Source organism: Salminus brasiliensis, chromosome 1 (assembly GCF_030463535.1).
Source record: "Salminus brasiliensis chromosome 1, fSalBra1.hap2, whole genome shotgun sequence".
Taxonomy (NCBI): Eukaryota; Metazoa; Chordata; class Actinopteri; order Characiformes; family Bryconidae; genus Salminus; species Salminus brasiliensis.
The window spans coordinates 68,359,828-68,379,602 of record NC_132878.1 but is presented as its reverse complement, the minus strand read 5'-3'; the positions used below and the strand labels follow the sequence as shown (position 1 = coordinate 68,379,602).

General features: G+C 39.8%; 1 protein-coding gene across 2 annotated transcripts in view; it reads right to left on the bottom strand.

Moving 5' to 3' along the window:
- Positions 1-19,775, bottom strand: part of lrfn2b (leucine rich repeat and fibronectin type III domain containing 2b) — a 186,829-nt gene that overhangs the window by 52,245 nt on the left and 114,809 nt on the right. For both annotated transcript variants that reach the window (XM_072687899.1, XM_072687910.1), the window contains exon 4: positions 11,045-11,146. The gene's annotated coding sequence lies outside the window, so the exon portion shown is untranslated. The remainder of the gene's footprint in view (positions 1-11,044; positions 11,147-19,775) is intronic.

Below are 19,775 nucleotides of genomic sequence, written 5' to 3'. Positions count from 1 at the left end.
TAATTACTAATGTAGTGAAGCTGGTGTGTAAGGTATGTAGTTGTGCAAGTGAGAAACTGAAGTGTGGACCCCACAGAGACCCTCAGAGCTTAAGACTCTGAAGAGTCTTGTAGACACTTTAGAAATGGTGAATCCTTTTGCCTTTGATGTTTGTGTTTTCATGTCCTTGCTGGTTTGAATATAGAATAAATGTAGAACGTTCTCCATAAGCTGAGCAAATGCCCATCCAGCAGCAGACAGATTAAAGTTACAGCTTTACGTTCAGCTCACTTAATGGCTGCTCGCTAATCAGGCCTGCGCTGTCCTGTCCACTAACAGCCACCGCTTTAACATGGCTACTTACAGTCAGTCAGCAAGCCAATAGAAGAGCACAACACAGCACAGTCAAATGCCTGTAATGTCCCTGTAGGTGCCTCAACAACACATCCTGCTCCTTACTCTCTTTATTGCTCCCCTTCCCCCTTAGCCCCCTCTTCTTCTTCACTCTTTCTCAATTCTGGCTGCTTCTCTCTTCTTTCTACATCTCTGTTACTCCCCTTTCTGTCTCTCTCTTCCTCCCCTCCCTCTCTCTCCTTGGTCACTATAATCAGTAGAGACGTTTCTCTCTCAGTAATTATGGGTAATTATGCTCAGTGTGTGTGTGTGTGTGTGTGTGTGTGTGTGTATAGTAGGCAATGTGGGGAAGTTCCTCAAAGCCACACAGAAACCACAAGATACTCAGAGAGGCATAAAGCACATGGATCTGAAGAAGGAGACTGCATCGCTGCATCGGTTTGAGAGCATTAGAATCATTTACAATTATAATTTTAATTAAGTACGCTCTAATTTTTGAAACTTTGAAAGCATAGAAATCCAAAAGAGCAGATGATACGGCAAAAAATATAACATGCTGATATTTCCTGATACCTGATATGCATCACAATTATTTTTCACTAATTTATAATTGAAATCACAAAGTGCTGCCAGGGCTGGGATGAAACAAGGCTAGCGTGTGGTTTCTCTAAATCACACAAAGCTCTGCCGCTTCATTTCAAACTGCAGCTAACATGTCACTGGACAGCTGAATGTGCCTACAGAATGCTAACGGGTGGCTCTGTTATTCTGGATAGCTTTGCACTGAGTGGTTTGGGAGAAAAAAAGTGATGTGGAAAATAACGAGTTGATCTATGGTCTCTGCTGCATTGCTGAGGATCAAACTTGCAAGTCTGGATTATAGAGCCAATGCTCTAGATGGCTGCACCACTTGGGAGCCAATTTATTCTGTTTCTGAGATTCAGAGATTTCATTCCCCCCCCCCCCCCCCCCCCCCCCCCCCCCCCAAGTTTAATCAGAAATCAGTTTGGACCAGTAAGCACTTATTACTGTTTTTATTCAATCAATCAAGAGTAAAATGTGTGATTATGTGACTTATACCATGTTTCTAAATGACACTCTGTTTCATTGTGTGACACTAACAACATAAAAACTCTATCAAGAAAACACAGCAGCATCAGTGAAGTGTAGCATTATTACCAGAGGGAATTAGATTAAACAGCAGAATGAGGATAAACAAAATCCCTCTGAGGTCTAACAGGAATGAGAGAGAGAGATCACTGATCAGAGTGCTGAAGATATTAACCTCAGTGTGTGTCTGTGTTTATCTTTCAGTGAGTGTCAACTCTTTGTGTGTGTGTTTGTGTATTTGTGGAAATCTATGTATGTGCATGTGCGTATATGCATGTATGTGTTTGTGTGTTTGTCCTTCTGTGAGGACAGAGCTCTCTGGAAACATAATTAGTCACATCCATCAGCAGTCAAAGGCTGAAACTCGGCATCTAATCAATGCAAGAGTGGACTAAAGTGAACAAGAACTCCCTCAGGGACTCGCGAAATCCCTGTCTGACAGGATGGATGCTGATTGACAGGTCTCCGAGTCTCTGAGTACAAACTGTGTGTATGTGTGTGTTCAAGCTTCAACACAAACATGGAATATTTTCAACAAGCTTTGAATGTTTATTGTCAATCTAAAATGTCAAAAAAAAAAAAATGTAGGGCTTTGCTGTTAACTTTGTACTGACATACAACAATCACCCCACAGGGGTGCTAACAGAAATGAGCATTACTGGACAGATGGGTGTTTTCCTCTTTTTTGACACAGAGTTTTGCCATTTGTGGTCTGAACTGAAGGCTTAGATCTAATGGTCACAATTTATTTTGGTAATAAATGTGTGTGTTTGTGTGTTGGGATGTAACAATTTAATGTATATCTATATCAAAGTGTATTGCAGTGCACTGTATGGTATCACAGTGTATCATTCTACTGTAATCAGCATGTTTGTTCCAAATATTATAAATGTTATAATGTTGAATTCACCAATAAATTCAAAAGATAATAACACATGAACATGTTTCATTATTAGAGTGAACAGAAGTGATAGGGGAGCCTTGGCCCTGTCTTGAATGACTCTCTTAAATATAGGAATTGGCTGCTACAATCAGGGATCCACAAGGAACACCAGAGCAAAGCAGGAGAGAACAGAGGACTGCAGGAAAGCACAGGAAAAATAGCAAATAACCCCCCCCCACACACACACACACACACATATACATCACTCAGGGCATCAAATAACTAATCCCTTCTGAATGAAAACCAACCAGGAATGGCAAAACTGGGGTCTTTGCACACAGAGGAACAAAACTTGTGCAGAACTTCAAGAAAAAAAAACAAAACTAAAGCTAAGGCTCCTGTTAGCAAAAGTGCCTTCAAAAACTGCAGCGGAAGGACATTGCATATACACCTTGGTGGTAATTCATATTTGAAGCACAAACAAAAGCTTAAAAACGTGCTCCCCGCTGCGGCACACTTTAAGAAAAGCTCCCTGCGAGACAGCAGGCACACACACACACACACACACACACACACACACACTGTAGAAATATAAAAAAGAAAACAGTTAGCCCTGAGTTTGTTTTCACATTCACATAAGCAGCAAGTTAAGGGCATGAATGTAAAACAGATGTAGCTGTGGAGGACTTGTCTCTAAATTGCTCCACTCTGCTATGTCGTACTAGGGGTCCCAAAAGTGCTGGCACTGAAAGGAACACACTTCAAATGTTACTGTCATTCAGGTGTTGATTGGGCTACAAAATATAGTTTCAAAAGAACTATGGAGGTAGCTCTGAAATGACAGTGGGCTCCAATTTCGATATTTAGATGATCAGCTTCTTTAGTTTGTGCAGGTTTTATGAGGCAAATGTTGCAAACACATATAGGAGGTTTTTGCACTCCAGTCAGCCATGCATGCAAAATGCATGGCCAAATAATTACTCGTTCACCTTGCATTTTCTTTGGTGCTCTGAAGCTCTTAGAAAGAAGGAAACCTCCAACACAAAACTTGTCTTGGCTGATCGACTACATTTTGCATTGGGATTAATGGAACCTGAGACTCAGCAGTGTCAATAGTTCCTTAGACTCTGTAAAGTCAGTAGTAAACTCTGTAGCGTCTACAGTGTCAGTAGAGACATCGAGTCCTCATGGGACTCCTGGTTCATGAGACTCAGAAGGGTCAATAGTTCCTTAGACTCTGTAGAGTCAATGGCTCTACAGTCAGTAGGGTCGATGGCTTCTCAAACTCAGTAGGGTCAGCGGTTCCTCAGACTGTCCATGGCTTTTAGACTGTAGAAGCAATGCACGCAATGTCCCTGAAGGGTTTGGATAATTCTGGACATGTAGTGTACATGTGAGATAGATATGTAAATTTTGCATAATAGTAGGCTAGTGAAAGCTTCTGGGTCCACATAAAAAAAGAAATGTAGGTCAGGCCATGGTCCATGTCTTCATTGGTTCAGTATTGCACCCCCATCCCCACACATACACACACACACGCTCCATTTTCAGCATAGCCCCCACTCGAGCGGTCTGACACGTGAAGCTGCAGCACAAAGGCAGCGCTGGGCAAAAAGTGAGCTGGGCTATCAGAGGCATGCACACACGCATACTGAAGAGCAGCTTAATGAACACCAGCCCAGTGAATACACTCCACGAATAGGTCTTCTATTATCATCTGGCCGGCGCCCGCACAAGGGGCCAGAATAATCTCCCACTCACGCCTCAAATTACCCACATCGCTTACACCCCCGTAATAAATAATTTGTCAAGAGAGACCACAGTTTGTGTGTGTGAGTGTGTGTGTGTGTGTATGTATATGTGTGTTCCTCCATCCTGAAGTCCTACCAATTAACCTTGCCAAAACAATTACTTCAACTTGCTCTTCTCTCCATAACCGCGTCAAGTCCTTTGTTCTGTTCCTCGGCAAACAGAAAGTTTTAGCACAGCGAAGTTCAGGCGTCTTATGGAAGTTAATGAACTGGGAATTCCTATGAGTCACAGGGTGGAAAAATGAGTTTGAGAAAGTGGTTGTACCCCAAGGAAATTATAGGACTGTCACCGCCAGTGAAGAAGAAAAACAATAGACATCAAATGCCTACATTCAGCTGCTACACTGTATGGGCAGAAGTATTGGGACACCTGCTCATTTAATGTTTCTTCTGAAATCAAGGTATTAAAAAAGAATTTATCCTGCTTTTATTGGAGTAACTGTGTCTACTGCCCAGGGAAGGCTTTCTACTAGATTTCGGAGCTTTGCTGCTGTAAGTGAGGTCAGGATGATGGATGATCACCTTATCTTACCTCATCTCCAGCTTCCCAACTAATCCCAAAAGTATTGGAAGGAGCACCTTCATTCCAGAGAACACAGTTCCACTACTCCACAGCACTTTTATACCCCTCTAGCCCACACCTGGCATTAGACATGGTACCAATAGCTTCATGTTTATCTGTTCTAGAGAGTCTTGTCAAAAGTGCAGAAGAGCAGCCAATATTTTATTTGCATTACGTACATTTGATGAAATGTGTTGGCAAAGCTCCAATGGTAAATTTTGTTAAGTTAAAATCAGACACCAAACATGTCCTGATTGATTGACTGCATTTGAGATAAAGATGGAAAAAATGTGTAAATATGATTTATCACCATTTTTTTTACATTTAAGCTTTTCCACAGGCATGTGGATGTACTCATTTGGCATTTAGAGCGGTTAGAGTACACACTAATCCATTTCCATCTCAGTGCGTTATTTGTTCTGCATTACTCTTAATGCTCCCCTTTTAAAAAGCAATCGATTAACAATTTTGTTTTAAAGTGAGGAACACAAGGTTTAAATGGAAATAGGCCTTGGATCCGTTCCACATCCTGTTGATGACATTTTCTGCGGGATCGGACTGTGTTCCTTTCACTCCCTTCCTCTATTCCCTGTCCCTCACTCCATCCTAAGCTCCCCAAAGAGCCAGAAGTACTACTGCAGAGCATATATATCTAAGATCTGATAAAAATGACAGTAAGTTAACAGTAAAAATTATCCAACAGGACCTTCATAGCTGAAATAGGAAGAGAATTCAGGCTTTGAGATGCTGCTACTTATTTTGGCCATGTGATGTACTTTAGCACGTGTTTGGAGATAACAGTGGGTCATATAGTATCAGAAACCACCTAAAAGTCTTTTAGAGATTAGTGTAGTGTGTGATGAAGTGCTGTGATGAATGATAATTGGTCTCAAAATTGTTTTCTGTTGTCTTGGACTTGAGAGTGCTTGAACTTGGCCTCTGGACTCTGTTTATATATATAGTCCAAGTTCAAGTACTCTCAAGTATATATATACTAAGAATTGATGTGGGCTTGATAGGATTTTTACTCTTTACGCTTTAGGCTTTAGGTCTCAGTAGTATTCACTCTTGGACTTATCTTGGTCTCAACAATATATATACTCAGACTTATTTTGGCCTCAGTACTATTCATACTTGTCTTGGTCTTGACAGTATATGTACTCAGACTTGAGACTTTCAGTCTTGAAATCTATTGTATTCATACTCAGACCTGTTTTGGTCTCAGTAGTGTTCACACATTTCTTTGTCTTTGTCTTGACAGTATTTGTACTCAACTGATTACACAATCATTGAATTGTGTAATTATATTATTTTATATAACAATATAAAAAAAATGAAAGTAATAGCTGTGTTGGTAACGTGTAGGGGTGTAGGGGTCTTTTATCATAGTCTTAACTCAGTCTAAACCAGTCATAGTCTTGAACTTGATAAAGGTGCCTGGCAGACGTCTTGTGTACCACTCTGAATAAGGAGGCCATAGGTCCAGCACAAAGGGTGAATACGCTTGTCTTGTCTTGTCTTGTTTTGTCATGGAGTCCTATTTTGGAGTACTAATTCCAGTAACAGGCTTCATCTGATCAATCCTATATCTCTACTAGCCGATTTAGCACAGAGCTAGTTAGCGGGATCACACTTCAAGACTGCACTGCATGAGTTCTGTCTGACTGTTATATCTGCTGAGGTCAGTAACAAATGTCAAATGAAATGCGTGGGCTGAAGTTATTTGAGTGCTAGCTGATACAGACGTGTCAAGTGTAGTCAGAAACAAAGTGTTCTGAGCAATTGTTAAAGTTTTTTGTCAAATATCTTTTTAGATATTTTCATAATCATTATGCAAAAATCCTCACTACTTTAGCTGCATACTTGACAAGTCCAGCTGCAGTCATTTCCACTGTGAGGCCTAGATCTGTGTTAATTTCCCTGTGGAGCGAAGTGGAGGGACCAGCTAGATGACTGTGTCGCAAAAAAAGACAGCAGACGGGAAATCCTAAAGCTGTCACGTCTCTGTAAATATTTAATTAACAAGCAGAAAATTACAGACTTGCGTTTGAAATGCTTCCCCCTTCCCCTAAGTTTCACTGCAGCGCTCCTTATCTTCCCTATCACCTCCATTCCATCAGTATTTCTTGGGGGAAATGGTTTGCGCTCGTACGGGTTTTCCTCCGTACGGCTGATCTCTGGAGTTTATCTTTAGTTACTGTTCTCTTTCCCGGGCTTTTCGCTGACTCATCGCAAAATGCTTCTGCTGCCGGGGGCTTCAGAGCAGGTGTTAATTCCAGCTTGGTTAGCAAGCTAAACACCTGACAGGTAAAATTCAGCCTAATTACAGTGTTTTGTGTTTGCTTTGGGATGAGTGAAGGTGATTAGGATCTCTGCTGAGCAGAAACTGTATCAGCTTGATGACCTCACCTCACACTTGCTGGGACCAAGCGGTCACTTTTGCAAGCGGTCATGAGCAAAAGGAGTGTAACACTTTAATGCCTCTTCATCTGCTTTTCTCTACTGAAAATCAGAGTGACCACATCCTCAGCAAAAAGGGGTCCATATAGTACTGAAAAGGTTCTGTGATTTGTTACTTCTGAAGCAATGTTAGAGCCCTTCTTTTCTTTGTGCTATATTAAGCCATTTTAAAAAGGTGCCATATAAAACACCAAAAAAGGTGTATCACACTGTTGTTTCTGAGTAATTAGTAATTCGGTTTTTGAAAATGATCTTAAATAGGCTAATCTCTCCATCTCAATCTCCCTCTCTCCTTCCTTCTCTCTGGTCCTCTAATTCTCTCACTTTCTTTTTATTAAGGTCTGTTTCTCTTAATTTCTCTCCCTCCCTCCCATAGTCTTTTTCTATCTTGCTCTGTCTTTCTCTCCTTTAAATTCTCTTCTACCTCTATCTCTTCCTCTCTCATTCACTCTCACTGTCTCATACACACATATTTTCTCAATTGCTGCCAACAGCCAATCAGAGGAAACCTTATTACACTGGATAATTTGGCTTTAATGAACTCTTATCTGTGGGTAGGCTGTTTAAATAAGGGATATAAATAGGGAACAATGGGAATTTAAGAGGAGCAAAAACAAAACATTGAGGAAATGGAACACAGAAGGGTGATGTGAAGTTGGGAGTCACTTTCTGAAACAGGTCAATCATATCCTCTAGTTTCATTATCTTCTCTTCTTGTGTGTTTTATTCAGCTTTTATTTATATAAAAACACCTTAAACTGTCTTTATGTGTATGAAAATGACCTTTGATTACCAGTTTCTCTAAAGAGTAAGGCTGCTTCCTCGGGTTAATACATAATTTCAGACCATTAACACAGACCCTAAAGCTGAGGTCAGCTGTGCTCAATATCCAGCTGTTAACTGACCCTTAAATCGCATGTGATCAAAAGCGATCTCTTCTGTTTGACGGTCGGCCTCCTTGGCCCCGTTTGGTCTTTGCAGCAGCGGGAGGCCATTGATCTAATTTGCTGCGGTCAGGGCCATAGAAAATCTCCCACAATCTTCCAGGAACTGAGGAGAAGCGGCCCTATGACTCTGAATGAGTGCAGGCTTTGAGGGGTGTGGTGGTGGGGAGGGTGCAGTGGGGGTACGGTACTTTAAAGCAGTCGCTGGATCCTGCACCACACACTCCTCAAGCACGCCCCAAGATAGTATTTTAGAAATAACAAACCACCAGTGCTCTGCTCTGCTGGAGGTGCTGAAGTGTAAAAGGAAAAATGCTCCAAAAACCCAGCCGTGATCCCTGCGCTGTCACACACATGCACGCGCACGCACACACACGCACAGCAGAGAAATGCTTAAAAGCTGCACTGTCAAACCATGAAGCCCTGCTGAAATTGAACCTTTACCCTCCTCCAACATACATATGAAACGATAATGAGCTGATTAACTGATGAACTTAACTGTGTGTAACCCTCAGAGGTCTGGATTTATTACTGTCATTTCGCTACGCATTCAATATATATTGCTTAATTAATTCGAGATAATTAGTACATACTTAATGATATGACAGTCACCAACAAGCCTTTTCACTCCTGATAGTTATTTACTTTCTTTTTTATTTATGCTTATGACTTCATGACATTTATTTCAATTTATTGAAATGGCCATTATGCATCACTGATGTCATATAAGAGCAATATATATACAGTATATATACATATATAATATATATATATATATATATATATATATATATATATATTTTTTTTTTTTTTTTTTTTTTTTGTAACATAAACCATAAAATAGCATTAAGATGGCTTGTGCAAATGTTTGCACCATACTCTAAGTGTTTCTACATCTTAGTTTTTTTCCCAGAACTTGATTAGCAAATGAACACTAATACACATTGCCAATTGCAGTTAGCAACAGTCAGCTACCTCAAGATAGACAAGTATACTGACAAAATACAAAGACAAGTGATTTCAGCTAGTGGCTTGTGTGGAATGTTATTAAGAAATGGCAGTAAGTGGAACTGTGAACATTAAGAAAACTTTCAGACAGAACTGACTTCCACAATTGGATAAAGGCACAACCTGAAGCGTTTGGAATGGCTGTTATATTCTCCTCACCCACATAATAAGATCCTTTAAGAACTTTTGGAGGTTCATTAAACTGTGAAGGAACCTCTTAAGGTTTGAGAACCTTTCAAGAAAACGTTTTTAGGAAAAAAAAGATTTCTTTACGGTTCCTCAAAGCACCTCACCTCACACCGCACTGAAGGACCTCCAAAAGTTCCTCACAGATCTTATACTTTTAACAGTGTAGCAGAATGGAAAAAATAATTTACAAGAAATGAAAGATTTTAGCATTTGCAAGCTGTGATATCAGGGTTTTGTTACTGCCCAAGTACTGCCCATTGTCAATGGCACAGGCTACATTGATTATGTCTCATAATGGTGTAATAAAGAAAAACATATAGTGAGTGGCAGTTCTGTAGATGGATGAGCCTTGTTGATGAGAGGTCTACATATGGCTAGACTGGTTCGAACTGACAGAAAGGCTACAGTAACTCATATAACCACAAAACTTGTGGTGAATGGTCTACAATAGCAGAAATCCACAAGAATGTCTGCTGATGCACACAGATGGTAAGCTCAGAATTTGGTGTCAACAGCATGAACATAACCTTGAGTCCTGAGTCAGCAGTCCAGGCTGGTGGAGGTGGTGTAATGGTGTGTGTGTGTGTGTGTGGGGGGGTGCTTTCTGGGCATAATTTGGGCCTGTTCATTGTGGCATCATTTAAAAGCCACAAACTATTTCAGGATTGTTGCTGACCATGGGCATCCTTTCATGACCACAATGTAACCATCCTCTAACAGCCATTTTCAGCATGGTAGTGCACCATATTACAAAACAAAAGCATCTCAAAATGGTTTAGGGAACATGACAATGAGCTGAATGTTCTTCAGTGGTCTTCCCAGTTTATTATTATTTTTGGAATATAATTAATGATACAATTACTAGCACTTCAAATATAACCTTTGTGCTCAGACACACAAGAGCAGGGAGCTAAAAAGACTGTTCAAGACTGTTCTTTTAAGTGAAGTAAGTCCTTCACTATGACTTTCGTTCTGATTGCCTGCACCTTGTTCATCACAAGTCTCTCATGCTCTCACTGGTTGTTTGGCTGACTCTTGGGTATAGATACACACACATTAGTCTTCTGCAGAAAGGTCAAATACATGTAATGCTTGATTTTCTCAGAGTAAATAAATGTTCTGCAGAGACACTTCTGCATAATTACTGTTCATTTACTTAATTTAACATATCGCTATATATGTATATATATATATATATATATATATATGTGCAAAAGTAATGGCACATGCTTTTGTAAATAGCTGAACTTTTTCAAAAGTGCTTTCTTAATAAAGCAAAATAATACTGGCAGCAGAGCTTTCTGACCACCTTCTTGCCGCTTGCCATGGGATTAAATGTGAAACGTGCCAATGGCTGAGGATAAAACGCCCAGCATGAACACATCACAAATATTTAGATTCTTGCTGAATCCTTATGCTCAAGGCAGAGGTTTAAAGCGCACGTTCCCTGATTCCTCACACAGCGGGGTCAGCTTAGAATGACTGCTTCAACGCTTATTGGCTACAATCAAAAAACGTCATGAACGAAGACAACTTCATTCTTTTTGCGAATTCACAACTCCTTCACTTTTTTTTCCATTTAAACATAATTTCAGATACTAACTGCAAATGCCAATCAGTTTTGAGCCTCTTGCTGGGTTTTGAGCATTAGGGTTTAACAGAGTTTAGGAACCACTGAACAATTCTGGTTTAAAGAACTCCTCTGGCACTTCCGTCCTGAACAAAGTTGATTGTGTAGGCTTACCTGTACTGTGCTTCAGCTGTGCCATAGGTTCCCTCACAAGTTGGAGGCCCGTCAATCAAATCCCACGCTCCTCCCTCCAGCAGGCCAGGGCTGATGATTAGCCTTGATAAATGAAAGCAGAGAAAAGTCATATTTTCCCACCGTCATCCACCAGCCGCCTCAATATGACTGTATAAAGCCTTCCCACAACGCTCTGGAATACTGTCAGCCAGCGTTATGCTGATTTATTGCACTACAATCAGGGGTTATGAAGCTGACAGGTATGATCTTAACCCAAACCATCACACAGAATCAAATGGGGTGTGGGAAAGGTGGGTGGTTGGAAGGGGGATTAGGACAAATTTATGCAACACTGCAGTGATAATCTGCCACAAGCAGGTAAACAACACAACAAAAAATGCCAAACAACTGTCTCTGACTGTAAAACCGCAAAAAATCCTGCTTTTCATCTTTATCATTTCCACAACACTATTTCAGATTCAGTAAATCTTCACCACGCTGACACACACACACACAGGTGATGACATTACCTCTATTGGGTTTTTTGATATGTTTGGGATTGGGGCTTTTTGGGGAAGGATTTCACTGAGCTGGGATGTACGGATGAACCCAAGCATGTCTGTGCCAAATCAGGTGGGCTGTATATCAGTGATAATTAACCCTTTCACACGTGGGTTCTGTCTGTGACAGTCTACTCCAAGTAAGATCTTCTAGCACGAGCACAGCTGCAGTAAAATCAGCAGGCAAGAACTGTGCAGACAAGATCAGATCAATCCGATAGTATTTGTATTATTATGAACTGCTTATGCACATTTTCATATTTGGTGACACTGAGGATGACTTTAGATTCTTGTATTCACTAAAACTGACTGATATAAAGTGTTTTAACTGAACATTTTGAAGACACAAAATGTTAATTGTGTGCTATCCCTCCAACACGAAGCTGAAGTTTCACCTTAAAATAATGTAAGAGTTACATTCTGGCACCTGACACTTCTATACCATTTAAGGAGGAAAGGGAGAAAAGGAAAATTCCAATAAGAAGCTGGTAAACAGGAAGCCTTTTATAGCCTCACAATAAATCATGACATTCTGGATTTTCTGACAGAAATATTACGCTGAGATAATTTGAAGAGATAATTAAATTACCAGAAGCATGGCCTGCAAAGCGGAACTTTCCTGCAATGTTTATAGTGAATAATGAGAGAAAGACATCATGGGAGTGTGTTTTCAGCATGCTTCCTTACGTAAGCGAGCAGGGCAGTGGACTGCAGTGGACTACGTAAGCGAGCAGGGCAGTGGACTGACGACAGTCAAACTTACGTTGATTACCACAGACTGGCAGGAGTCCCTGTCTTTAGGCTGTGTGTTGGGAACACAATGTATGCTGTGGGGAAATAAGACAGCACAGATCTGATAAAGAAGTGGATTTGGCTGATTGTTCTCAGCTGAAGACGAAAGCAGAACATTTTGCACTGAACGCTTGAATGCGACTGGTAGGACTACACTAAACAGGGACCAGCCACAGCAAATCCCACCGTGACACTGTACTTGAGAAAAGGGCTAACCGTATCAGCTGAAAGGAGACAATAAAAATCCTCAAAGTGATAGTGTCGCCCATCTCCCTTAGCCCAAATGTATTTCAGCTGAGAAATGTTTGTTTTTTGGGTCCGGTTTTAGGACACTAACAAGGCTGATATAGCAAACAAGCAAGAAAGCTTATACCCCACCTATTAACTTTCATTACTAGATTAAATCTTTTTCTTTATCAAAACTATCACTTTTATGATCTTTGATGATGTCTCCTAATGTAATGTAATTTTGTCAAGGATATATATATATATACAGTGGGGAAAAAAGTATTTAGTCAGTCACCAATTGTGCAAGTTCTCCCACTTAATGTGAGGGACTACGAGAGACAAATTGAGAAAAAACATTCTGAAAATCTGATTTTTAAAGAATTTACTTGCAAATAATGGTGGAAAGTATTTGGTCACCTACAAACAAGCAAGATTTCTGGCTGTCAGAGACCTGTAACTTCTTCTTTAAGAGGCTTCTCTGCCCTCCACTCATTACCTGTATTAATGGCACCTGTTTGAACTCGTTAACAGTATAAAAGACACCTGCCCACAACCTCAAACAGTCACACTCCAAACTCCACTATGGTGAAGACCAAAGAGCTGTCAAAGGACACCAGAAACAAAATTGTAGACCTGCACCAGGCTGGGAAGAAATCTACTGTGGGAGCAATAATCAGAAAATAGAAGACCTACAAGACCACTGCTAATCTCCCTCGATCAGGGGCTCCACGCAAGATCTCAGCCCGTGGGGTCAAAATGATCACAAGAACGGTGAGCAAAAATCCCAGAACCACACGGGGGGACCTAGTGAATGTCCTGCAGAAAGCTGGGACCAACGTTACAAAGGCTACCGTCAGTAACACACTACGCCGCCAGGGACTCTTGCACTCTCTTGCAGTGCCAGATGTGTTCCCCTGCTTAAGCCAGTACATATCCGGGCGCACCTGAAGTTTGCTAGAGAGCATTTGGATGTTCCGGAAGAGTATTGGGAGAATGTCTTATGGTCAGATGAAACCAAAGTAGAACTGTTTGGTACAAACACAACTCGTTGTGTTTGGAGGAGAGTGAATGCTGAGTTGCATCCAAACAAACACCATACCAACTGTGAAGCATGGGGGTGGCAACATCATGCTTTGGGGCTGTTTTGGGGACTAGGACAACTGGTCCGTGTACATGAAAGAATGAATGGGGCCATGTATTGTGAGATTTTGAGTGCAAACCTCCTTCCATCAGCAAGGGCATTGAAGATGAAACATGGCTGGGTCTTTCAGCATGACAATGATCCCAAGCACACTGCCAGGGTAACGAAGGAGTGGCTTCGTAAGAAGCATTTCAAGGTCCTGGAGTGGCCTAGCCAGTCTCCAGATCTCAAACCCATAGAAAACCTTTGGAGGGAGTTGAAAGTCCGTGTTGCCCGCCGACAGCCCCAAAACATCACTGCTCTAGAGGAGATCTGCATGGAGGAATAGGCCAACATACCAGCAACGGTGTGTGCCAACCTTGTGAAAACTTACAGAAAACGTTTGACCTCTGTCATTGCCAACAAAGGATATATAACAAAGTATTGAGATGAACTTTTGTTATTGACCAAATACTTATTTTCCACCATTATTTGCAAATAAATTCTTTAAAAATCAGACAATGTGATTTTCAGAATTCTTTTCCTCATTTTGTCATAGTTGAGGTCTACCTATGATGTCAATTACAGGCCTCTCTCATCTTTTTAAGTGGGAGAACTTGCACAATTGGTGGCTGACTAAATACCTTTTTCCCCCACTGTATATATATATATATATATATGTGTGGTCTCTGCATTTTTTCAAGAGCTGTATATTCTGCCGTGACAACTCAAGTTTGAGCTAAAATCAGCTCTTCAGCTCTTTAGTATACTCTACTTATACTCTCTGATTTATGACAATAGTTGAATCATTTATGCTAATATACTAAACTATGTTTTAAAAGTTCCTTTAAAGAATCCTTTACTGTAGTTTTTTTTTTTATCACACACCATAAAAATGTGTTCATGGGTTCTTTAGTAAGGACAATGATTCTGGATACTGTAGAACCATGACCACAATGTGTCCGCAATAAATGTTTTTTTTTTTTGTAAGATGAAAATGTATGGTTAAAAAAATAATAGTTCATTATCATTATTATGGTTGGCAATAGTTCAGCATCATAAAGTGATGTTTTTCTGTACTATACAGAACCCATAATTAGATTGGGTTGGGTATGATTGGGTATGAATTGTTGCTTTAATGCTCTGCTAGTTCCCAGCTGTGTTCCCTCTGGTTGCGTGACTCTGTTGATGTGCCTTGGTTCCTCACTCCACTAGGCTTGGAACAATACTACTACATGTCCTCTGCCTAAGGAGCCAATCCTATAGAGTAAAATTAAACCTCCAGAAAAAGCTGGGGAACATTCAGGGTCACCATCCTCTCAACCTCAAATTAAGCGAAAGTTATTGATTCGGAGGCAATTATTGCCACTATACACACTGAAGCAGGTACTGTATGTGGAACAATGAAATTACAGAGCAACCTTAAAGACCCCTTCAAATTCAGCAGCACACTACGTGTGATAAATCAAAGGGATTTGGCCTGATTAATGCTCTGAACAAGGGGTTTATTGTTTTATGATGAATTTGATTACGAGGATTACTGGGCTCAAATAAGATTTAGAGACACAAAGTGCATCCAGGTGGCAAAAGCGTGAGCCTATTCACATTCAAAGCCTGTTCTGTTGCTTCTTCTCCAGGCTTTGCAAATAAAGGATTGTTGATAAGAGGGTGATTATAAATATCAATAGCATGTGTTGTTTACCAGATCGGAAGATGCTGCTGAGAAAACACTGCTTTTGACTTTTTGAGTAATAGCTCGATAAGGGGCTTCCACTATCGCGACACACAGGAAACATGGGGAAAAAACGGAATCCTTTGCATATAAACAATCGAGAGGGTCTTCAGATCAAATAAGGCACACAGTATCTGGAGAACTGATGTATAATTCATGTCCTAGACTTAAAAGAGGGTTTATTTAGGAATCTTTTAGCAAAGTGTAAAAATCTTGGGTAGTCAAGATAACTGTTTCACTGTTATCCCAGCAGTGAGTGTGTAACATCAGAATAAACGTCAGTGGTCAGTCAGTGTGTTTACTGTAAAACTCTATATAACATTAGAATAAACCCTAATAAACATAAAGTCAGTGGTCAGTGAGCGTGTTTACTGTAAAACTCTATATATCATTAGAATAAACCCTAATAAACATAAAGTCAGTGGTCAGTGAGTGTGTTTACTGTAAAACTCTATATAACATTAGAATAAACCCTAATAAACATAAAGTCAGTGGTCAGTGAGCGTGTTTACTGTAAAACTCTATATATCATTAGAATAAACCCTAATAAACATAAAGTCAGTGGTCAGTCAGCGTGTTTACTGTAAAACTCTATATAACATTAGAATAAACCCTAATAAACATAAAGTCAGTGGTCAGTGAGCGTGTTTACTGTAAAACTCTATATATCATTAGAATAAACCCTAATAAACATAAAGTCAGTGGTCAGTGAGTATGTTTACTGTAAAACTCTATATAACATTAGAATAAACCCTAATAAACATAAAGTCAGTGGTCAGTGAGCGTGTTTACTATAAAACTCTATATAACATTAGAATAAACCCTAATAAACATAAAGTCAGTGGTCAGTGAGTGTGTTTAGTGTAAAACTCTATATAACATTAGAATAAACCCTAATAAACATAAAGTCAGTGGTCAGTGAGTGTGTTTAGTGTAAAACTCTATATAACATTAGAATAAACCCAAATAAACATAAAGTCAGTGGTCAGTAAGCGTGTTTACTGTAAAACTCTATATAACATTAGAATAAACCCTAATAAACATAAAGATAAGATAAGATAAGATAGTCCTTTATTAGTCCCGTAGTGGGGCAATTCACAGTGTGACAGCAGAAAGGGATAGCAAGACACTCAGTTACAAAAATTTAGATAAATAATTTACACTATATACACAATATAAATAAGAATTAAAAAAGCAATAAACAAAAGTCAGTGGTCAGTGAGCGTGTTTACTGTAAAACTCTATATAACATTAGAATAAACCCTAATAAACATAAAGTCAGTGGTCAGTGAGTGTGTTTACTGTAAAACTCTTTATAACATTAGAATAAAAGGCAGGGGTCAGTAAGTGTGTTTGTTCAGTTCCACCAACAGAAATGGTCCAAAAGAACTTGAACTAAAAAAATAAAAACACAAGTCAGACAGAGACCCCTTTGTGTTAGGAGGGCAATAACGCATTGGGGCCACTGAATGTTGAGCCACTTTCAAGGCGTGCTGAAGCTGGCACTGTTATTTGTATGTTGTTAAGTACAGAGCACATTATCTTCACTTGGTTTGAGACTAATGACGAGCTAATGACGGGCATCCTTTACAGGAGCATGTTTGGAGGGGACGTCTCCCTGCCATTAGCTTTGTAATGTTCCGAAGCCTGACGGATCATCAGTCTGGGCTCAGTAGCAGAAGATAAACAAAGCATAAGGCTCAATTTCAAAACGCCGATAAGAAATCCAATCCATCTCTTGGCAAGGCGCTGATTGCATCTGCTTCCATATTTCTCACTTTATCCCACGCCAGAACACTTCACTTTCACACTTTCAGGATCTGCTCTGTGTTTTCAGAACCTCAAGGAACTAGAAAGAGAGAGAGGGAAGGATAGCAAAGGAGATATAAACTAGCTCTAAGAAATTAATGAGCCCTGCTCCAACCACCTGCGAAGCTAATTACCGTGGCGGATGAATGATAGTTGACAACTTCCTGCTAAAAATAATCTGAGAGCTGTATTTTATATATTTATTTGGTTGTTTGCATATTTATATTTTTGGTCAGGCAGCTCAGTCTTGTCTTCACAGGTGTCCATCAAGCTCAGAACCACACATCATAATCCTAAACCTCTCACATCTTCAGAAAACAAACTGTAAACAATCTGTCTACCTGTCTACTGAAGCTCGGTTGACAAGTAAAGGACAGGTTTATAAAGATGATGGAAACTCATATAGGTACATAGGTAATGAGCTCCTGATAGGGGTCACTGGTTTGACACCTTGTGCTTCCACAGCTATCCATGGCCCAGAGAGCACTTCTGTTTGTCTGAGTGGGCAGGACAGCCCTCCTTTCCACCCAAATGCTCAGCATGATGCTGTCCAATACGGAAAGTCTGTTAGTTGATCAGCAGTTAGTGTTCTCCTTAGAATATGTTAAGCTCCAGTGGTGTTGTTTAGTAGCAGTTTGAAAAGATGTGGTGGAGCTTCACGTGACTTGAAAGAAGCACATGCTAGCCCTTACGCTCCCAGCACTGGTAGACAAGCAGAAATGGAGAATAAAGGTACAATGGTAGAACACTGGAGTCTTATTCCCCACTTGTTTATGAACTACATAAGCCTTACTGAAATACCTCCAGCTTAATGTTTAACCCTTTCACAAGTACTTTCTAGCTACCTGCTAGAAAAAAATGGTCCATCCAGAATGAGTTCTTTAAGCACGACCACTGCTGCAGTTCTGTAACATTACGTACCTTCTGCACCATTACGGTGGAGCATTAAATTCCTGCATTATCAGAATGCGCTGTATGTTTTGGGAAGTCTAATCAGTGGATTTCATATTTTCATGAACAGTAACAAAATCATGTAGATGAATGTAAATTTCTGCTGACATTGTGGTTAATGTGCTCCTGCTGAAAATATTCTTTCCTCCAATTTATTTAATTATGTGGTTGAAACTGACAAATAATCCAACCAGTAAGGAAACTAATCAGATTACATTACTTTAATTTAGTAATCTTTTGGATTAGGGTACAAGATTATATTTTCTAACAGGCAATCAGTAATCCTTCCCATTTTTGGAAATTGTCTGACATGGCTTAGAATATATTATATAATATAATTTTTTTTTTTTCACAGACTTCCATTAAGACTTTTCTTCTCCTGTACACCTGCCAGTTATTGCCATATGTGAATGTGCAACAGCTGTGTTTTCTAGTTGCTATACATGTAAAGCAATATCCTATTACACAGGAAAATACTGTGATGGCTAGTTGGGGTTTAATGTATTCTCAACCAAACCCTACAATAAACACCAGCAGATGTAGACCAATTATAGAGAACCTTTAAACGACAGCAACAACAACCACTGCACTGTAGCTATGTAAATTGCATAGCAACAGGGAACTGATTGGATGGCTGTTTTTATGACATTATCTTATTTTATTTATGTATTTTAACACTTATTTGATACCTCTTCCAGTTTATTCTAAGAGTGTTCTTGTCCTTTTAAATGAACAAGTGTGATGATCCTGTTCCCACTGCAGCTTAAACACTTTACTGCATTTATGGGTCACTTTGTATATTTGTATTTTACAATGGAGAAGCCAAAGCCAAATTTCCACTGTGGGGGATAATAAAGTTAATCTAATCTAATCTACATTATTGTCATATCGCCCATGCCTAAAGCCCCAGGGAGGCCAAAACCCTGTTTTCCTTCTAATGAGGTTAATCTTGTTCTTGAGGGCAAACACATGCAGACAGTATGCATCAATAACATTTGCCATATTTTTCCCTATTCAGTGGAAACTAGGAGATTCAAATCTTGGGCTGGTAATCAGGGGTACTAACTAGAGTAACAGGACCATGCCCAGACAGTTCTTAACAATGTCTAATTAGCATTTAAGCTTTTTTAAAATCAGATTTCTATATTTATTTATTTTTTTTATCCAAACTTTATTTATTAGCATCATATTATACACACAATATTTTACAGGGAACAATTAATATATGTTCCCTGGGACTATAATAGAAGCCCTCAGTCTCTCAGAAAACACAATATTTAACAAATTTCTTGTTCAGCTTGAGTTCCACAGCATTCTGAGACTAATTTGTCAGGTTTGTCTGAGTCTGGCTGTTGTATGTGAGGCCAGCTCTTACGTCCACCCCTTTAAATAAAAGGCAATGCCTGGAGATTTGCTCCTCCACAGTTGGCTTATGTGTTCCTGGAAAGCACTGCAAGACTGGAGCACTATGAGGCCGAGGGGCAGCGGAGGATTCTCCTGGCATACACACACCGCCGGCTCCTCTCAGCCTTGCTCAGC